Source organism: Dermacentor silvarum, chromosome 10, assembly GCF_013339745.2.
Source record: "Dermacentor silvarum isolate Dsil-2018 chromosome 10, BIME_Dsil_1.4, whole genome shotgun sequence".
NCBI classification, from domain to species: domain Eukaryota; kingdom Metazoa; phylum Arthropoda; class Arachnida; order Ixodida; family Ixodidae; genus Dermacentor; species Dermacentor silvarum.
In genome coordinates, this window is record NC_051163.1 from 20,066,808 (window position 1) to 20,088,484 (window position 21,677).

A 21,677-nucleotide genomic window follows, 5' to 3' on the forward strand; every position below is an offset into this window, starting at 1 on the left:
GTCGTTTGCCAAGTCGAAACGGTCGCCCATCCGTAATCGGCAGTCGCATTTTTCCGGACACATCTCTATTCTGCTCGGGTTCTTCTTTCTTTCTTCCTCTTGTTGCTTATCCCGAACGCTGTAGCAGCATCATATATAATACACACGCGCGTACTCCTACACGCAAGCCCACCAAACGCCATCGCATGGCTTCTCTGCTCGATGACCAATCTAAATAATCAATACTAGATGCGGCCACAAAACTACCCTCTGTGCTTCGGCACACAAAACAAGAAAAAAAAAAGCAGGACAGAGACAAAGAAACCAATTGGCAGACTCAAGACGTCTATGTAATGCAAGGCATTCATGATTTGTAGAGAACGGTTGCACGAATAACGTTACTATTAGGTGTTTCTATTTATAATAGTCCTCGGCTCTTTGCCGATGACTGCGTACTGTACCACCGCATAAGTTCACACAGCGATCAGTTGTTTTTACAGCGCGACCTAAACACAATTGAAAAAAAAAATAATAAGGAAATCGTTCACTGAGTGGCTCGTGCAGCTAAACGTCACACAAAATGTAAGTTCATGTGCGTGTCACGGGAACACCCTCTCATTTCACACCCTTACTCTTTGTGTTCCTTACCAGTTCGGCAGGTGCATTCATACAGGTACCTTGGCGTTACATTCACTAAGCAAACTTACATGGTCCGAACATATCCAAAATACGACTGCTGCAGCTATTAAAGCCCTTGGATTCATAAGACGATCCATTTCATCCGTAAACTGGCCTACGAGTCATTTATCCGTATATACTAAACTGGAATTCGCATCGGCATAATGGAACCCCCACCAAGCGTACGTACCTTGTTTGACCTACTTATAGCCGTCCAGAACCACGCAGTCCGATTTATCACTTCCCAGTAGGACGATCGGCTAAGTGTGCAGAAACATCAAATCATCCATACATGGAATACCGCCGAAATTATATCCCTTGTGTCTATTTCAAAAGCTTTATTGCAACTTTCCATATTTATGCGACTCGCTTCTTGTGCCACCAAACCGCATTTGACGCCGTCTGTTCAATTCGTCAGTCTTCAACGTCTTCACGGCTGAACTAAATATTTCAATAACTCCTTCTTGCCGATAGCTATTCAGGAGTCGACTAGTTAACCTGACCACGCTGTAATATCGAACGTAACCCTTCCAAGTTTCGGCATTTACTAACAACCAATCTGAGTCTTGTTGTCTAACATGTTTAGATATATTTTTCTTCTTCGCACATTTTGTTTACTTTGAGTGTACTGGTATGTAACTCCACTTTATGTGTTTGAATGTCACTGTAATACAGTGGTGGGAATGACCTTCAGTGTTTTGGAACAGCCATTGGAGCAGGCGAAATCTACTTTTGTAGCAGCTGCGCCTGTGTTTGGGGCAGGTGTGGGGTTTTCACGAAAGCACACGCCAGATGTACGAAATTTAGGTCAGTGTTCTCACTAGTTTACATGATCGTGAAAAGAACCATGAACAATATAAGTACAGGAATATATTATTTTCATAGTTGAGCAAAATTCAAGCCTCTGACCGGTTGAATAAAAATGTTAGCACAGTTCGTTACAGAAAAAGAAATGAAAGATCCTCATAATACTATAAACATCGCAGAAGGAGCCCCCTTTCAACAAAGGCGTGACTCTGTATTAACCTAAAGAACAGCATAACACATTATAAAACGTATATAATAGCCCATTCTATTAGTTTAACACAAAGTATCGCAGGGTCTATGCATATTAGGGAATTAACCGAAATGGTGTTATGATGTTGTACATAGGAACAAGCAGCTTGCAGCATGAGCATGTTCGTAAGAACACGCTTTTTCAAAAAATGAAAGCCCAGTATATATCACTACTTTTCCCTTTTTGTGCCAGCACAGTACCAGAACATCCAATAAGCACTAACAAGCATAAGATCTAGCAAACTGAACTCGTGATGTGCTTGAATTTTAACACAAGCATATTCGTATAGAACGTACACGTCAGTGTGCACTGCCCTGTTTTTTCTTTGCCGTATTCACCAACTCGAGCTGCTTAACACTAGCTGCCATTTTCTCCCTCGCTCGCATCAACACAGCTTGCCCACTCTGAATGTCACTGACATTTTCCTCTTCATGTCACGCTCAATTAGCAGTTCTGCATTATTTAGCATACGCTCTGCATCCGCAGCATTCGTTTCGTGCCTGTGCTTCAGATTTGATTTGTGTTGAAGATTGTTCGTGCTCTTCTTCTTCTTTCTGTGGTTTTACGTGCTAAAACCAGTTCTGATTATGAGGCACGCCGTAGCGGAGGGCTCCGGGTTAATTTTGACCATCTGGGGTTCTTTAACGTGCACTACAACGCAAGAACACGGGCGTTTTTGCATTTCGCCACCATCGAAATGCGGCCGCCGCGGCCGGGAGTCGATGCCGCGATGTTCGTGTTCAGTGCGTAGCCATTTAAGAGCCTGCTGTTCTCTTGCGGCGCGTTCTGAATAGCGTTTCGAAGCGTTTCTCACAGCTCTGACAACGTCTGTTCCAATCACAAACTTGCAAGGGTCATTGCCATATCTTCGTGCAAATGCTAGCATATGGCGGATACCATTTATACTCCGAAGAAACAGACTAGGCCTATCGTGCAGGACTTTGTTGTTCTGGCTGAAGCCACGCACGTTCAATATCTGCATTCCCATGTGGTAAGCAGAGTGGAGCCTTCACAAGCTTCGTTAGCAAGAAGTACTTTGTTTAATTATCTGCATCCTTGCGCTCAAACACATTTTGCCAGTACTTATCTAGCCGTCCATCCAAATCTTCAGGTAATGGCTCCAAGCTGAGTTCTGTCACTTCATCCAAGAGCGATGCCACCTCCCTTGCAAGGATGGTCTACATGAGGTGCATATCTAGCAAGTGGTCTGAAGGCCTCTCCCGAATACGCAGAAACTGAGGGCACCAGGCTCCAAGCACGACAGGTGGATAAGAACATGGCTTCGAAGAGGAAGTCGCTTGAGAAGGTATACTTACCACGCGTGATGTAAAATGTTCTCCCCTCAAGTCGGAAGGCTACTTTGTCTTAATTCTGTGTTCCATGACGCCATGGCTGCCTCAGTGTCAGCACCAACTTCAACGCTTGCTTTCCAGTTCTGAGAACACTCCACGTTCAGGTCGGCCAGCTCAGACCCGGACACTCTATGAAGGGTATTTAGTCTGAGAAATCGTCCAAGAATTTCTTTGATGAGCGTCACAGACTGAGTCAAGAATGTGAATAAGGGGCTCACTTTTCTGAAACAATGTAAAGAACACCTGTAAAGAGCGCAGCTGCGTTCTTTGCAAACACAGCCTTCGTATAAAAAGCTTTGTCATTTATGTTCCTCGTTAAGGGATCTTTCACAATGCCGCCATTGCAAACTGGTGTTTGGGCAGTTAGTACACTCTTCAAAGCAGGCAACTGTTGAAGCAGACGTTTCAGAGCTGGCATAAGTGACAGCCAGCGACTGTTGACGTGGCTCAGAAACACAGTCTCAGGCAATCCAAGAAGGGCTTTCTGTTCTTTCAGGTGACCGCTCTGTGCACCGCTGAGTGTTTAAAGAAAATAGTAGGTATCAACCACCGCAGCTTCAACTTCAACATGAAAAAAAAAATCTAGCCCACGCGAAAAGGCATTGTGCACTTTGTGCAACCAGCAAAACAAGTTTCTTTTTCAACGACTTCGTGGCATTTGGGCCGTCACCGAAGAAAGAAATAAAAGCCACTGCGGGGAACGTTCTCAAGCGAAATCATCGCAAATGTTGCACAACGAGTTCCTTCTGGACGTTCGAAAAGTAACGGACAACAACATCGAGCTGCTGACGACGCAACTCTGGCAGAGGTGTTTCGTCCACAACTATATGCTGCAAGAGAGAGCAGACTCTTGAAGTTCCGTCAAGACAAGGCCTTCAAAGTAAGGACCGATGACGTCCGAGACAATGTAACATGCCTTTTTCCTGCTGCAGGAAAAGTCTTCTGCTATTTCGGAGTCTGGGAACATTGCATGATACCAGTGGTCCGACTGTGTCCGCCTGCAGCAGTACGGACGTCGGTTCAACGCTATATAGCCAAAACAAAACGTGCTTCACTGGTAGTTACTGAGTCGGCATGGGACATGATGCTGTTTGATCAAGAGAAGTCCAAGATCCAGAAAATAGGAATCTAGGAATACACGGATCCACGGATCAAGATCCAGAGAAGTCGAGCACAGCCTGAACAATGGGCGGTCGCTTCAGTTTTCCGGCAGGCCTACGTAAAGCTCTGCAAAGCTCTACGTGCCTCTTGCACTGAGCATGCTTTTTGACTGCTGCTGCTCCGTGATGGAAACAGTGTATGTTTGTGCTGCACACAATGCAATGCGGTCACCATTTTCATCATCTTGGTTTAAGGTGCCGCAGAAAAGTGATTCGCACGGACACACAAAACAATGTTTACCACGAAATCAAAGGGGGTCGCATAATCCAATCATTACTTAAAAAAAAAAAAAAGTTTATGACGACTGCACTCTGGTGGCTTTCTGTGAGGATGACCGCATATAAGCCGTACGCGCAAGTTTTATCGAGTCTTAAACTCCTGTAATTCGAAAAGACCGCGGTGTCTATGTTCGCAAGAAAGTTCTTACGCTAGAACTGTTCGCAAGAGTAGGTTCCAGCCAATCATAATGTCGGTCGTATCTATTACTAATGCGCAGGCGACCGGCCATGTGCACTGGATGTGTTCATTTCAGTCATGGCAACGGGCACATGTGGCACAAAAAAAATTAAAAAATATATGCTGCATCACCCCCACGCCCCGTCTTCCTTCCGAGTAAGACAACAACATGACAAAAGTATGTCGACCTGGCATACTTGCACATTACAAGAACACTAAAGAGAAAAATAAGTTAATCTGCGTTGATGACTTGCGTTTCTACAATATCGAAGAATAAAGAGCCACAATCACAACCGTGAGAGGCGTGATAAGCGAAAATGAAATAGAGCTGGCGGCTCCGCCTTGACGTGATCGATGGCCCTTGACGGTCTGCTTGGACCTCAGCAATTCTTTTTTTTTTTCTTTTCTTATTGTATACAGGCAAAGATGGGGACGTACTCTCGGACGATCACTTTCGGCGATACTACTGCCTTCGCGTGACGCAGGGCTCAGCCAGCCAATAAGCTCATCCGGTTTTGCCTGACCAGCCAATCAGTGATTCTTGAATGTGGCATCGCCGAAAGCGATAGTCCGAGAGTACATCCGATTGACTATACATTGTATTCGAAAGGAGCCAAAGCGGCTGAGCTTAGGAAGTTCTCGTAACTCTTACTACGTCACAACGGCCCAAACACGAGAAAATACTTTGAAATTCATGACGTCACACTGACATACCGGTGCTGGTGTTTCTGCGCGAAATTAACAAAAAAAAAATGAAGAAAATTTAGCTTCATTTTCTCTTCTAGTATTCAACCTATAACCGCGAAATTAACCAAAATAGAGTTTCGAAAGAATACTTTATCAGTGTTAAAGTGATTCACTGGGTTTCCATCAGTGTCATTTTAACACCAACATCGCGTAATAACAAAGCGCTCAGAAGAGCGAAGGAAAACGTCCCCAGCAGCGACGTTTCCTTCTCCGTCTGCTTGTCTCGCGTCGTCTTATTTCTAAAAATGTCTATAAACAGTGACATTCCTATAATACGCGTCAATTGTTAGTCGGTGCACGTTGATGACATCTCCGCCACCTTTGTTCCGTCTTCGTTTACTTCTTCGCGTCGCGTATATAGTTGTTAATGGTGCTATTATCGTTGTATCGATCTCCATATAAAGTCTCTCCCCCCCCCCCCCCCCCGCGCGCGCGCTTCGCCGTCAATTAACAGCTGCGATATAGGCAGCGTGAAGGCAATCCCGCCACGAGAGACATGTCCGTCTGCAGCCTCGTGATCGCGCGAGACAAATGTTAATGGAACACAGAGGCCGCGTGTCGCGACGCGCTGTTCACAATGGAACGGTTCTGCACGCCAGCATAGACACATACGGAAGGCATTCAGCCATCACTCGCACGCATGACGCCCGCGCGCCGTCGTCGCGATCGAGGTCGCTGCCACAATTCTCCAATATTTTGAACTTTCCGCGCGAGACTCGCGTTGATGATGCCGCGCGGTGACAACAATGGGTGCGGCTTATGCGACACGCATTTACGGCGTGCATCTATCCGTTTCGAGCGTTTGCGCGGAAATCCTTGCGCGAATTGATCATCGCTACACGCGTCTGCCGCTCATGCCAGCCCAACCAGACAGGCTATGCAGGCATTGTAGGCTATGCAGGCTATGTAGACCATACAACCATGCTGGTCGCAAAGGTGCGCATCGACACGCACGCTATGCAGGCTATGCAGGCATTGTAGGCTATGCAGGCTATGCCGACCACACAACCATGCTGGTCGCAAAGGTGCGCATCGACACAGGCAAGATTCGCGACTTTTTTTTTTTTTTTCCCCGTTCGTAAGAGATATTTGGTTGGTGTTTCTTCTTATGAATTTGGTGTAAGAACTTGGGCTTGCGGCGTAAGAGAGAGAGAATAAACATATTTGATATGTAAATGCAGCTTTGGAGAGGCGTTCTCATTCCAGAATGCCTTGAGCACGGGCCGCGTCCTGGGCCCTCGCAATCAGCCGTTGCTGATCTTCGAGGTCGGAGCTGGCCAAGGCTCTCTCCCAAAGCTCGTTGGTGTGGTAAGGGTTTGGAGGATAAGAACCAACGTAAGAACGTGCGTAAGAACTTGCTTCTTGCCATTAGCTAGCCGCCTTCACTGAAGATGCGTCAAACGTGCACGATTCGCTGGCTGCTGCTCTTACGAGCAGTTTTCAAGCGCTGAAACCTCTTGTGAATACGGGCACTTAGGGAATACGGTACCAGAGCCAAAAAAAAAAAAGAGTCCTTACGCTAGAATTATTCGTATAAGCGCAGATGCAGGCCAGTCTGCCAATGGCGAAAACAGCTATTGCCAGGTGAATGACCAGCTCAATGGCAAACGAAACAGTTTAGGAATTCGACCCCAGGGCCGGTATTCACAATAAAGTGCTTACGCTAAAGCTGTTCAGTAATGTTTTCGTCGTCGGTACTTCTTGCTTCTTAGTTTTTTATTGGAGCGTGAAGTCTCTCGTGTGATGATCGGCAGCGATGATCAAACGCAGACAGGAAACGAGGCAGACCTGATTATTCCTGTGGCAGTGCTGCAAGCACGGCCAATGTAGATTCTACGTTGGCTAGTACTGGCTATACATAGGATTACATTGGTACTACGTCGGGATCCCATCGGCCCCGCTTCTCGTGCTACTTAGGATATCCCAAGGTTGATAGCAAGAAGAAGAAAACGCATTAGCGGCTTTACACGAGAACGCTATAGCCAATCTCTTACGCCAGTCACACCGAAGCCCCCGCTTATTCGGCGGGAGAAAGAGCCCATGGAGATTAAGCGTGTTCGCGTTACGCGTGATGTAGGCTATACGTTTCATGAATGTTCTGAAAAAGGAAACATTGGCGGCTTAGGGAAGATCGCGAGCCAAGCTTTACACACCAACATCACCGGGTATCTCAAGCTTATTTGGAGGGAGAATGGGTCAGGAAGATGAAGCGTGTTCTCATTAAGCGTGACGGAGGCTGAGTGCTATGCATTAGACCGACAAGAAAAATAACTAACGCATACACCATTTGCGACGCTATTTGTCACCTTTCACGCATAACCACTCCGCAATTCGACGTGAAGCGCGAGTCGTCGTTGACTGCACGAGCACGTGTTGTAAAGGCACGCGCCAGGTTATGAATGAACAGCTCTGTGAATCAAGCAAGGGGTGAGGAGGGGTTTGTAGTATACTACAGTGTATAATAGTGAATGGAGCAAGAGAGAGAGAGAGAAAGCGGCACGCGAGCATTCTTTTGTGCGCGTTTGTGGGGCCCACCACAATGCGGGCTTTCGTCAGTTTTTCTCCCTCTTTTCTTCAACCCAGCCACCGCCGTCGCAGCTTTTGTTCGTCCGATGAACAAAAGGCGCGTCACACGGATGCACTGGGCTGCCAAATGGCTCATCACACAGCGGCCGCGCGGCGACGAGCGAGTCGACGCGAGAGCGTTTTTTTTCTCGCTCGCGCGCCCGCACTGTGCACGCTCAGTGCGGACAAAGCGGCAGCCACAGCCAATTCGCATGTAAACACAGTCTGGGCGCGCGACTGCAGAGAGAAACGCGCGGCCTGTTGATACCGCAGTTACGCCGGTTTTAGCCTCCCCCGAAATTCGTGCACCAGTCGTCCGATATGCGCATTTTTTCCGCACTATGCGGCTTGCTGTGATGGGCGGCTCGAGCGTATAAAGAGTCCCTTATCCGCCCCGTGAGCGCTTTGGGAAGAGCGGAGAAGAGCAGGGACCACGTTGACTCCTCTGCAATATGACAGACGAAATAGGAAGTTCTAAGTTTCGTTTTACGTATACAGCTGCGTTTAAATCTAAACGATAAAGTCGGGTCGAGTCAGCTTGTTGTGATGCAATCCGGTCGTCGGGTCTTGGCAGGCGGGTTGGGTGATTCAACCCCCCATTTGCAGGCGGGCTGATGGAATTCCCCTCGACGTTTGCTCGGCCCGACCCGCTATAGCGCCCACACGAACCCGACGACCGGTTTTCATCCCGACAAGCCGCAACTCGATCCGACTTTATCGGGTTGATGTAAGCGTAGCTGTACCTTGTTGTGATGGTGCTCGGACATGTAACGACTTTGACACGTAGTGGGCTCCAAGAATCATGGAGCCAGTCCGTCTTGTAAGCCATCATCATGTAAGTTTGTACATAACACTTGTTTTCTCATCGCTCAGACGTCGATCTGGACCTCTCTCACGCCCGGCGCCTGGCACAGCAACAGCCACGGAACCCTCTCGGCCGCTCGGGCCCACGGCTTCACAACAACGTGAACGAAGCCTAAAACTTCTTATTTCGTTTGCGATTTTTTCGAGGCCGTCAACGCATTCTCTGCCGTTCTCTGCTCATCCCAAAGCGCCCGTGGGGCGTGTAAGGAACGAGGGAGGCTAAAACCGGCGTAACTGCGGTATTAACAGGCCTGCGCGTTTCCCTGTTTAGTCGCGCGCCGAGACTGAGAAAAAAAAAAAAAACTGCCAGCCCTTCCACTGGGGTAGAGATGGAAGACCAGCGAAGCTGTACTATGGTGGGAATTACGTATTTCCAATTATGACTATTAAGTTGTGATGGTGTAATTGGTTATTCGAACTATTAAAGAATGAGAAATATATATGATCCGGTGGTTTTCATTTATTTAGTGACCAACAGAGACCATGGCCTTGGTCCGCTACGGTACACCGCCATAGGGTGTACGGCAAAGGTTGGCACGTTCTTCATATAAACACGTCACCAACGCCACGCGCGTTCTGTGCGAACGCGGGCAAAACTCCGCCTCCATCGACAACAGTTCTGCGCGTTGCTGGTGCTGCTCCCCTCCCTCCTTCCCGTCCCCCCACGGCATTTCGCGCGACGGAAGAAGTCGCGTTTGCTCTCCGCCGTGCGTTCGCTCCCCGTGAAAGCGCGCGTCCCTCGCGCGCTTTCACTCGCACACTACAGCATACGGCCAATGAGTTTTTTTTTTCTACATCCGGACGCGACCATCGAAGACTGAGCCCTTAACAGTTTCGCTGTAAAAAATGGCTGAGGTTTAACTCTCGTAAACCTAGTTATCACGAGCGAAAAGTCTGTTTGGCTTGGTTTTGCAAAGACTATGCACACAGTGTTTCATTAATGCACGCTTCCGCGCTTGGTAAGCTTCTCTATAACGTGCTAATCTGACTTCCCTTTACTCCGGTGTTTCAGCAACCAACTTTGCCTTTGCTTGAGATTTCGCAGCCTGCTGTCTAGCTATATCTACTGGATGATCGGATTCAGCCTCTCACTTGCGCTGAAGCGCACGCACAGACGGCCCAGCTGGCGCGCCATCCAGGGCGAGACTGAGGGACCGAGCGCCCGCGAAGCAGCCGTTAAACCATCGCCTAGTCACGTGGTACCGCAGCGGCGAGGCTCCGAGCGAGCGCAGCTGCGACGCCTCTCCGCAGCAGATCACGTGATGTGACGTCACACCTGCCACACTTGCGCTCCTGCAGCTCGCGCTCCGGCGGCTGAAGGTCATTGTGACGAGATGAATGACCTTGCGAGACATGGTGTAGTAGAGCTTTCACTCTAAAATCACTCTCGCGTAGACTATCTCCGGCGGGAACTACAGAGAACTCTGGCGCTGTCATCAAATTCAGCTGCATAACCATATAGTGACGTCGTTAATCGCGCTCTCTCTTTATAAAATTCCCAAGAAACCACATTTTACCACGCATGAACGCAAATTATAGTTTCTCCGCACACGTGCGTAATCAATCCGAATCGCTGCACATGTAAACGCCATACAAATTGTTGAAAACGATCAATATGCAATGACACAAAGCCGTTTGAAGCCAGACTGACTAAGCGCATAGGCAAGTCCACGTTCGCTGACCATGATTACCGACCTCCATACTTGGTAGCCCATATACTAAGCAACTGCTGCTGCCTTCGAGCGAGACCGTGAGCCATGCAAACAGCTCCCAGAGAGTATACTATCCGAAAGATGTGAGAATTAGCTTCTACAGTCTTTGATGTCTATCCATGGTCAGATTGGCATATACATCTGCAAAGAAGATCTTTTTTCTTCTTGTAGGAAGCTCTACAGGAAGCTCTCCGCTACAGTGGCCGTAATATAGACTGCTGCTGCTGAGGGTACGCTACTGCTGCATGCTGACTACTGGGGAGGGGGGGGGGGGGGGTTGCATTCCATGCGACGTTCGTCGTATTCGATCGCGCCCGCAAACCGCTTCGGACCGCACGGCGGCGATACGAGGAGGATCCGACGGTCGTCGCCAAGGCAGTCCAGGTAGGTGTATACACATAACGCCGACCGCGGCATGCACGGGCGGCGTTCCAGCCCCGGACAGAAGCGTCGTCTTCGCGAGTGTCATCTGTGCAGCTCGGAGAGAAGGACGGACGTCTCGGACGCAGCGCGCCGCATGCAGCAGCAGCAGCAGCAGCAGCGGTGCCGACGACCACGACGACGAACTGCCTGCCGACCAGGCATCGTCGTCGGGTGTCGCGTGTCTGTCGTCGCCGACGCCGCCGCCTGCAGCTCTTATACACCGTCTAAAACGGTGCAGCGAGCTACTCATTGGAGCTAGGAATCCGTGCGTGGAATTCGTAAACAGCTACTTATGAATTCTCCAATTCCCAAGTCTACAGCTTTCGGGGATTTACCAAGTGCTATTTAAAGCGGAGCTATACCTTTGTCGAGTTTGGCGCGTGGCTGCATGACTGCTGCTGGAATGGTCGCTATCTCGGTGGATATATATGTGGATATTTATACAACGCTTACATGGGCGCAGAACGAAGTTATACCAGCAAGCCGGCTTATATATAATTGGCTGACCAAGCAAGCATGCCGGCCTCAGTTTCACGTAACTAAGAACTACTTCTTACATAAAACCTGAACATGTAATGCCGGCTCACAGGCATCTTTAAAAGCCACCGACCTGTTAGCGAAATGGTGAATTATATTGAACGGATTCTTCGATTTAGTTTATTTTCTTCGATTTAGCCACTCAGTATGTGCCACGGGGTCTATGCCCTTTTGTTGCCAATCCTCCAGAATGGGCCTGCATGTCCCACTATGACTTCTACACGAAGCCTGAATCTCGGCTGACATATATCTCTAAAGATATGCACTCTAACAGATATGCCCTCTAAAGCACGCCGCTTTATAAACGCGTGCGGTTACCCTCAGTCACACTATACTGGCTTATCAAACTATAATGCGGCCTAAACTGGAATACGCATGCGCAGTCTGGGACCCTCACCAAACTAACCTCATAACAAATATTACGATCAGTTCCACAAACCGCGCCGTTCGATTCATCCTCTCTGATTATTCCCATCATTAAAGCGTAACCGCAATGCAATCACGTGCTAACCTCTCCGACCTCTCATTGCGTAGTGACTCGTCTCTGCCTCTCTCATAAACTTTATCACGTGTTATCTCGAACGGCTCTTGCCGTAACACCAGCCCACCATTCTTCTAAGCCGCCTCAACTATCATGAACTAGTATGCACGTATACCCTCCGATAGCCAGTTTTTCTGCGCACCAGGGAAGGTATTCTGTGAGAGTCCACCTAGTCGACTTTCCATTTCAGCCGCCGCTGATTGGCTGGAGCTGTACTGCCTGTCTCCTCTTCGGTGGCACAGCTTTCCAGCCAATCAGCGGCAGCCGAAATGGACAGTCAACTTTGGGCACTCTTGCATCTCTCCCCCCCCCCCCCCTTAGTTATCATGTTTGGTGCGCACTTCAACGGATTGGAATGGTCTTCCCACCGGCAATGTGCAACCCTCTAACATGGCCCAATTCAAAGAAGTCATTGAAAGCATCTTCTACAAATAACTTCCCCCACCCCTCAAGTAATACAGTCGAACCCGGATATACCGAATTCACATATAACGAATATTGTGTATATGGAACAGTTGTAAAATGTCCTCGAACATTTCTGTGTCAAATTGTATTTTATATATCGATTTATCGAGTTATTGGGATCTTTCACGTATTCAAAATAAAAAAAAATAATAAAAACAGTACTAGAAGTTGTCCGTGACAACATGAAGTTTCGAATCTGCCGCACCGTGTCGAAAATTTCTCCGATGGCCGCATGCACCTGTTGACGCCAATGTGTGTCTTCAGCAGAACTGCACGCATTTAGATGAGTCACCGGCCAGGCGGCAGCGGCGAGGCATGCCGGGAGAAGGAGAGCCGATGAAGCCACCGCCGGCGGCGGGCGGGTTTCGTGTGGTGTCGGTGTCACCTGGCAGACGCCGACGACGACGACTCCGGTGCAAAACGACGCGTCGCCCAGGTAGGGACGTGCCTACGCGCGCGCGTCGGTCTACCCTACTCCGAGCTCGCATGTCCCGCGAAGGTCAAAGTGGAAGTCGAACTTCTTTCGTGACAGCAATAAAAAATAAATAAAAAAAAACCGACACGTCGAACAATCACCGCCCCGCGATGGCTGGGTGGTGTGGCGTGGCTGTGGTGGTTGCCGATGAAATTATTGGCGCTATTGCAGCCGAGCCACGTAAAAGGGCAACAAAGAGTGAGCGACGAATTATTCGTTGAGAGGGCTCACAAGAACAATCCTATGATGTCAGTCTAGTGAAGTATTTGCCTGGGTTATGCTTTCTCAGTACGCTTGATTTTCGATCTGTGCATCGTTTAGATGCCTCCTATTGCAGGTTAATCTGCCATTCTCATTCATGGGAGAGTGAGTGAGTGAGTGAGTGAGTGAGTGAGTGAGTGAGTGAGTGAGTGAGTGAGTGAGTGAGTGAGTGAGTGAGTGAGTGAGTGAGTGAGTGAGTGAGTGAGTGAGTAAACGAGCGTGCGTGCGTGCGTGCGTGTCACTGCAATGAATGCGTCATAGCTCCTGGCACAGCTCCCAACCACGGCAATCAAGACTTTATGATATGCAGCAAGCTTCTTGCTACGCATGGCATGAAATTTCAACGCTCAACTTTATGTTCGGTATATTTGCGTATGCGCACAATACCAGAAACACTTCATTTGGTCCTGCCACGGCGCTTCAATCTTGAACGGGAAACTCCATACTTGACAACCGGCAAACAAGAGCGTTTCCAAAAGCGTGTGTGGGGCCTAGCATGTCCCCCGAAAGGACCTAGGGTAGTTTGTAAGGAGATTACACGCCTTCTGCTCGCATATCTACGCGACCTTGAACTAATTGGCATCAGGTAATTAACAGATCCCTGAACAGCGAGAGAGACGAACAGTCGGTACAATTGCCAGGCCCTAGAATGCCAGGCTAACAGCGCGCCTGTATAGTAAACACCGTAAACAACCAATCAACCAACTAAACAGCCGGAAACAGGAATGGTCCTCAGGTGTTTCGCGCATCGACGACACCGCGTGAGCGATCAAACGTTCCTATATATCCGAGAACGGAACCTGTACGAGTCAAGCCATCGTCAGACCAGCAGTCGGCCGCGCAAGACAGGCATTGAGGGATCGATCGCAGGTGGCATCGGCACGAAAATATGAGATGAGGGGAAAAAAGAAAAACTGCCAAAACGTGCTCGAAAAAGGAAAAAAGGAAATTGATATTGACGATTTCTCGGGATGCGCGTAGACATCTATATAGCAGCAGCTACGCAGGCCGCAGGCCACTTATATATATTACGGAGCGGCCAGATGGGCATCCGCAAAATAAAAACACTCGACGCGTCGACAGCTCAACTGAAACGAAGAGAGACGTGAAGAAAAATAAGTACCGGACAAACACGCCGAAATGCTTTAATAAAAGTTAGCAAGAAAGCCGGTAAAGAGAGAAAGCTCATGCAGTGGGCAAAAAAAGGAAAAAAAAAAAGAAAGAAAGAAAGAAAGTTAGGAAAAGAAAGGAGCGAAATAGACAGGTACGCTAAGCCAATGTCACATGGATCATAGCATGCTAGGCGTATGGCGATGCAGATATTTCAAGCACCAGCTAAAAAAAAAAAATGTCTCTCTTTTAGACGCCTGCATCACCCCAGAAAAGCATGCTGTCTTGAGCGACCATCGTGAGAATAAGTGCAGGACCAGAGATAAGATAAGAATCAGTACAGGATAAGCACATCATTTAATGCTTCGTGAAGTGAGTAAGAAAGCTAGAAGTAATTGTAAAGAGCGAAAGAGAGGCATCGGGTGAGCGTGTCGGTAGTTGACCGACACGATCGTTATTGACCAAAATTGTGTCTATTTCATCAGAGATCAGATAAGAATAAGGCTCAGAAATCAGCTCGGGATGTTACATCAGATAAGAATAGGTACAAGATAAACACAGCGGAAAGATACAATAAAGGCGAGCAAGAGCACCGGTGAAATAAGAAAGTTCACTCGGCGAAAAAAGAACGAAAAAGACACGCACTCTATAGATCCTCTAGAAGCGTGCATAGCATTGAAAACGATAGCTGCCGTGAGCAGCCCTCGCGAAAATAAATACAGCATCAGAGATAAGATAGGAATAAGGGCAGAATAATCGCACCGAAACACTTCACTAAAACGACTGTGGAAGCCAGAAGAATAGTAAAATTCAATCGGCAAGAAAGAGGGAAACATCGCCTTGATGATCATGTCAGCAGCTATCGTGATTGATCGGAAGATTTTTCTATTCTATCAGAGATAGGAACAAGTAACGCTCAGAAAATAGGTGCCAGATCAGAGATCATATAAGCACAAGTGTAGGATAAGTTTAGGAACGCTACAATACAGCGAGTGAGAAAGCTGATCTCTTCAAAAGGGAAGTTCCCTCTGCAATTAATGAACAGGCAATCTATACATCAGCTGAAAGCGTGCAAAAATACTGAAAGCAATAGATTATTGTCATTCATCGGCAAGCTTTACAGACGAAGGAGAACGAATTTTCATTGGTCAACACTTTCGCTGTTGTATCGGCGTGATTGGTCGGCTCTGCAGATATCGTATCGGAGGCAGCCATGTTCACATTGCGCGTTGGCTATTTTTCTTAACCCTGTCGATATTACGAGATATAATCGTGAATGACCGACATCGCGATTATTTTATATGGCATGCTACTGCGAGTGGCCGGCACGTAGGATATCGCACTGTGCATATACCAATGCTATCAAAATTGTCCAGCGCCTCGAATACCGCGCCGAAAGTTAACGCGATTGGCCGAAACTATGTCGATATTACCTGGAATCATTGTGAATAACTGACACCAACACGACCACTGCTATTTTATGACAGACTATACCGCGATTAGCCGGCACAAAGGCTAACGCATCATAAGCTATTGTGACCTCCCGACCTCATGGATGTCATATCGAATATCCTTGTTATTAGCCGAGGCCTCATCAATGTTTTCATTATCAGATATTACTGTGAATGACCGACACCGCGACGGCTAATTAGTCTACAATATAGAAGGCTACTGCGATTTGCAGACACACAGGCTGTCGCATCCTAAGCTATCGCGATATCCCGACCATGCACTTGGAGAGGCAAGCAGCGCACAGCAGTGGATACGCCATCATGAATCGGTTCACTGCGCCCGCTTCCTCTCATCTTTATTGTTATTTTTCTTAAGAGGACTGCATAGCTTTTGCGAACAAGAAACAAAATGGACAGTTAATGAACGTTTGACGCACGTCGTCCCTTCACCACTCGCAGACTCGCAGTCGTGTATGCGTATAAGACTGACACGAAGACTGCCTTCGTTCGTTTAAAATGCATTTCCGTCGCTTTCCATCAAGTCTATCAAAAGGCCCTTTCTAGATTCTCTGGATCCTTCGGTTAGCGCAGTGAAAAGGAAGAGCATACGAGGAAGGGTGGAGAGAGGGGAGAGGGGGGAGGGAGGAGGGCATACAGAAGCACGTAGATAGCTCGTCAAAGCATTGTAAAAAAAAAAAAAAAAGTACGAAGAAAGCAAACACGCGATTTACGGATGTTCTGCCCCGCAAGTGTTCCTCGTCGTACTTACAACCGCTGCTTTTCTTGTAGCATTACCTTTTTCTCTCTTTAATTTCATCTCCCTGTCCCGGTTTTTGTTTTCTCTCTTTTTTTTGCCCATCGTCTATGGCAGACAGACAAGTCTCAGTCTCCTAGCCTTTCTTATATTTACTTCCCTACGTAGCTCCACATGCTTCACTTCTTTCAGCAACCATGCCAGCCAGCACGTGTCTCACAGCTCCTTTCTTTCTTTCTTTCTTTTCCCTGCCCGTCATATCGTCGTCAGTGGGATTCTCAGTGCGAAGAAGACACAACCTCCCACCCCCACCACATTCGCGCTCCGGCGCAACGTACGTACATCTCAGGCCTGATCCATTCTATGAGGGCCACACACTGCCGTACAAGTGTACGCTAGTCCGTTTGTGCGTAGCACGGCGAATGAGACAGGCCAGGCGCACACTTGCGGCCCGAGCTGATATCCCATCAATCTGTCCGGTGTCAGTGGCGCGAAATCGCTTCTGTATATATATACCTGCGAAGGCGCGGAGGACTCCAGTTGCACCCTGGCCGTGGGCCCCCGAAACCCCTGTTCCCCCTTGCCAGGAATACGCGTGGTGGCAGAAGATGTGGCATTTCGTGCATAGCGAGTCGATTGGCAACGGTCCACGGTTTTAAAGAGCACTCTTAAAGAGTGCACGAACTCACAACTACGAACGTACTCAAAACTACGAATGTACCCACGTACGTACTTGCGAACGTGCTTGCGAACGTACTTGCGAGCGTTCTTGCGAACGTACTTGCGAACGTACTTGCGAACGTTCGCGAACGTTCGCGAACGTGCTTGCGAACTCAAGAACGTGCTTGCGCTATTCAAAATATTTGCCATGTATACCAACAGGCCCACCCAAATTGCTTCGGTTGTGAACTTCACAACTTAAGCTGTATAGGGAAATTACGCTTCTGCATTTCCATTAAAAGCCACTCTCACCGTGACAGGACGGCGCGGTAAGCCAGTAAAGACGCAAATACAAAATACAGGTGGCGACGCTAGTGTCGAGTTCTGGCACCAGAGTGCCCTGACGTCATGAATTTTGACCGTGCTTGCTGGGGACAAGCTAACTTTCTTTCTTTAATCGATGACAGTGGACTGCACTGTACAATAAAGGGGCCAATGAATCGATAGTTTCGAGAATTTGGACTCCACCACAGGTTGCCCAAGTACGAGAAAAAAGTTTGAAATGCGTGACGTCCCACTGGCGTACCAACGCAGGGTATCGGCGCGAAATTGAAAAAAAAAAAAACAATTGAAGTGTCGGCTTCATTCTTCTAGTAATCAATCCATTGACGCGAAATTGGCGAACAAGGAGTTTTAAAAGACTACTTTATCTGTTCCAAAGTGGTTTAGTGTTTATATCCAGTGCCCCTTTAAAGTGCAACTTTACATCGGCGCGAAAGTGTGACCCCATTAGTTTGGAAGTTTATATATATATATATATATATATATATATATATATATAACGTTCATTATTACTGAAAAAATAATATAGGCGGAACTTTTTCTTTTTTAATATTCGGCCTGGAACAACGTGACGTTACTGGTTACAAAGCCATTTTCTTGCATTTGGATCATTTTGGTACGACGCAAGTTTGTCAAAACTCCCCGCTCCACTCTCTCGCATACTCTCAGTGCGTTCGGCATCTAAATGTTGCTGCTTGTCTATCCCACGGTGAGGGCCGGTTTCCCATAAGCCATATTCCTTTATAGGTTTTATGATTATTAGGCTTCGAGACTGTCACGTGGCGCTCACTCATAGTTTTTGCTTTTCCCCTTCCTCCATGGTTTGTAGCACCATACAGCACCGAACAAAACATCCGGCCTCCGAGCGGAAGTCACGTCAGCGCGAGCTCGATCCTTCGCAATGGATGACGTGTGCGTCACGTGATGCGCATTCCTCAGGGCGAACCGTAGGATTTCTCCGTCGTGTCAATACTAGTTAACCGGCTATTCCATGCAGGGAAATACTTTGCATACTCATTGATCAGCGCGAAAACAACTGAAGACAAAGAAGGCCACATGTCTTCAGTTGTTTTCGCGCTGATCAATAAGTGTGCGTCCTTTCCAACGGGCCAATCTTTCTACCTAACGGCAATACTTTATACGGACAAGCTGAAGCTCTGTAGTTTGTGCCGTCGGCAAAAGTGTGACGTGTTCTCTCCGTAACGTTGAGACCAGCGACGTGAACTTTGGCGCAGTATGAGCGAAATACTTGGTCATCGGGGTGAGGCAGAATTGGCTTCTGTCGAAATCATGCGAAGACCACGGATGGCTGGGAGTCTGCACGAGAGAATTTGCACCAGAGAATCTGCACAATTTTGCGCAGGGTCACTGAAGTCGCGTGCCCTAATATGAGTGGCCATCTTGGATGATATTGGCGTTTCGCCTGCAGGAGCGTGTCCACGACTGCACGTATAACGCAGGTGAACACGAACAATGGATAACGCTTTGACATTGCCTGCTTTGACAAGAACACCTGTATTTTTAAATTTTAAAAAATTTTCCTTACTTTTCTTTTTTTACCTCTGTGGAAAAGTAACGGCGTAACGATAAACCGCTCCATCTTGGCTTTTCTGATATAGAGGATTTCGCGTAGGTTCCCTTCTTGAACTCAGTTTAGCCGCTTTCTATTTTCTTGTATTTTTTTTTCATTCCTAGAAAATAGCCGCTCGCTAAGCTAAGCCCGAAGGACACGTCCTGTTCGTAATCTGGTAACACCTGCGCTCATACTACGCGCAAGTTGACAGTAGCAACAAGAAATACCTGGAATATAGAGAACCCGCAGATATCGTTCACTCTTTTTTTTTTCTTTCTAGATTGGTTTCACGTCTGCTTCCCACTCTTTCCTTACTCGCACTATCTCTGATCCTACTTTCACCCCGCCATCGGTTTTTGTTTTTATTTCTTTTCTTTTTTCGCGGATCAAGAACACACGTACTCAGCCTCTTCGAGCAAGGTGCGCAACACGTGTGTATAGCAGCGGGGGGCAGCTAGGCCTGGTTGCGTCGTCGGTCGAGCCGGCAGGCAGAGCATCGACGCAAACAGCATGGCCAGCTACAGAGCGCATGCATATAGCCGTCAACAGCCCCAAACCCCTATCTATCTTCTGGGTGGTTCTTGTGTTTTAATCATTCTATGAGCAATTAGTGCGCGTTGACAAACAACAAATATATATATATATATATATATATATATATATATATATACACGGCGCAATGTTTCCCTAACACCCGAGCCGAACTGCATAAAACAGCTGTCGTTACCCATGGTAAACCTTTCTTTGATAAAGACCGGTTTATAATATATAGTCATATCGTCAGAAGTCGACAAGCAATGGCACCAAGGAGAGCTTAGGGGCGATTATCTGCAGTTATTACTTGAAAATAAAGACATAGTAAATTCATGGAAATGAAAGTGGATGAAAAAATAACTAGCCGTGAGTGGGGCACGGACCCACGTCTTCGCATTACGCGTGCGATGCCTCTTTCAATTGAGCTACCGCGGCGCCGTTTTCCCATCCATTTTCTGGATTATTTATGTTTATCAACCAGAACTAACCTAGGGAGCGCTGGCTAACACTCCCAGGTTTAGTTCTAGCGGATAAACATTGAAATATTCGCCGTAAGGTAATTAATTGCAAAGCTACTCAGTGTAATTATGTTCATTATTCAAATAAGCGTTTTGATTTCTCGTAGAAGTATTGGCCGCCTCATCGAGCAATTTAGCTCAAGGGCTAGAATTGTGCTAACTGGTACAATCAATTTCTCGAAATTCGGTCAGAAAAAACAAACGTATACTGTAGTCATCGGTAATATAATTAGCAATACCTTTAGAAACAACACAGAGAAATACAGTAGGAACAAAAATGATACAAAGAGTGGGTTGATGATTTTAAGTTATACCCGAGGCGAAACTTCTTATCTCGGTTTCATTGTCATTTAAAGCGGGTTTAGGCTATTATTGAGGCATAAATTTAGCAGCTTAGGTAAAGTGCGCTTTATCATTTGTTCACCATAAGTTGTTCCGCAAGAGCACATGTGACACGTATCAGAGTTTCTTGTTGTCTGTACGATTCCTTATTTTACGGAGAAATGATGTTTCTTTAAAATAAGGTACATTATTCTTTGCTCCCATTCCATAATGCTATATTATTAGGCGGTAATTGTGAATATAAAATACCTGCATTATGCCTGCTCTTTCGAATAATGACGAAGGGCGGTTGGTCATATGCTGCATTGTATACATTTCGTGGCATTCTTTTCTGAAGTGTCATGAAGTTTCTTTGTGCTTGTCAGTGACGTATTCCCCCATATTAAGTGACAATAATTTACATGTGGACAAAACAATGCGTTATACAAAAGGAGTTTCACTTTAATAGGTAACATGTGCCTGTTTGCGTAAGTTAATCCAATAAAAGTATATTATTTATTTGTTATATGCTGAGTATGTAAATCCGACGTCATGTTTTCAGTGAAGAAGACTCCTATAATGGTTTAAATGAGTTTATTATCTCTATTTTTTTTCATCGTGAAGCATGATCGCTTCATTGATGCACTCAATTTTGTTTTTAAGGCGGTAAACAGTGGCCTTGGTTTTAATTGTGTTAATTCTCAATGCGTTATACTGCGACCATTCATTAAGCTGCCTGCATGAGCCTGGTGTTCGCTCTAGTGATTAACTGTGAGGCAGTTGGAGCTGAAAATTGTGATCTCGTATCATCCGCACATATAAAGAAATTGTATAATTAAAGATGATGCAAATGATAGAATTGGTGTAATATGTGATGAATGGGTATCTATATCCACATATTGCTGCCTGGTACCTAGATAGCTTTGCAAGAGTGTCAAGCTTCTTTCCCTCGGAATCCGCGAGTTTCTACTTTCTTTTTAAAGCATTACGTGTTTAAGGTGGTCAAAAAATTTTTGAAATATTTATGCAAATTCCAAGCGCGAGTTTGTCATGCTCGAATGATTTTAAAGTGAATTATTGTTGTTCTAATAATAATACCAGTTCTGTAGATGGATGTTTGAGAACCATGTGTGCTGATGTT

General features: G+C 46.8%; 1 long non-coding RNA gene across 1 annotated transcript in view; it reads right to left on the reverse strand.

Annotated features, from left to right (window-relative positions):
- Positions 1 to 1,028: 1,028 nt before the first annotated feature.
- The window catches only part of LOC125940548 (uncharacterized), a 46,099-nt gene continuing 25,450 nt past the window's right edge, over positions 1,029 to 21,677 (reverse strand). Inside the window, exons 2-3 of the long non-coding RNA XR_007463746.1 lie at positions 7,093 to 7,218; positions 1,029 to 1,404 (exon numbers count right to left, since the gene is read on the reverse strand). This is a non-coding gene — a long non-coding RNA (uncharacterized LOC125940548). The remainder of the gene's footprint in view (positions 1,405 to 7,092; positions 7,219 to 21,677) is intronic.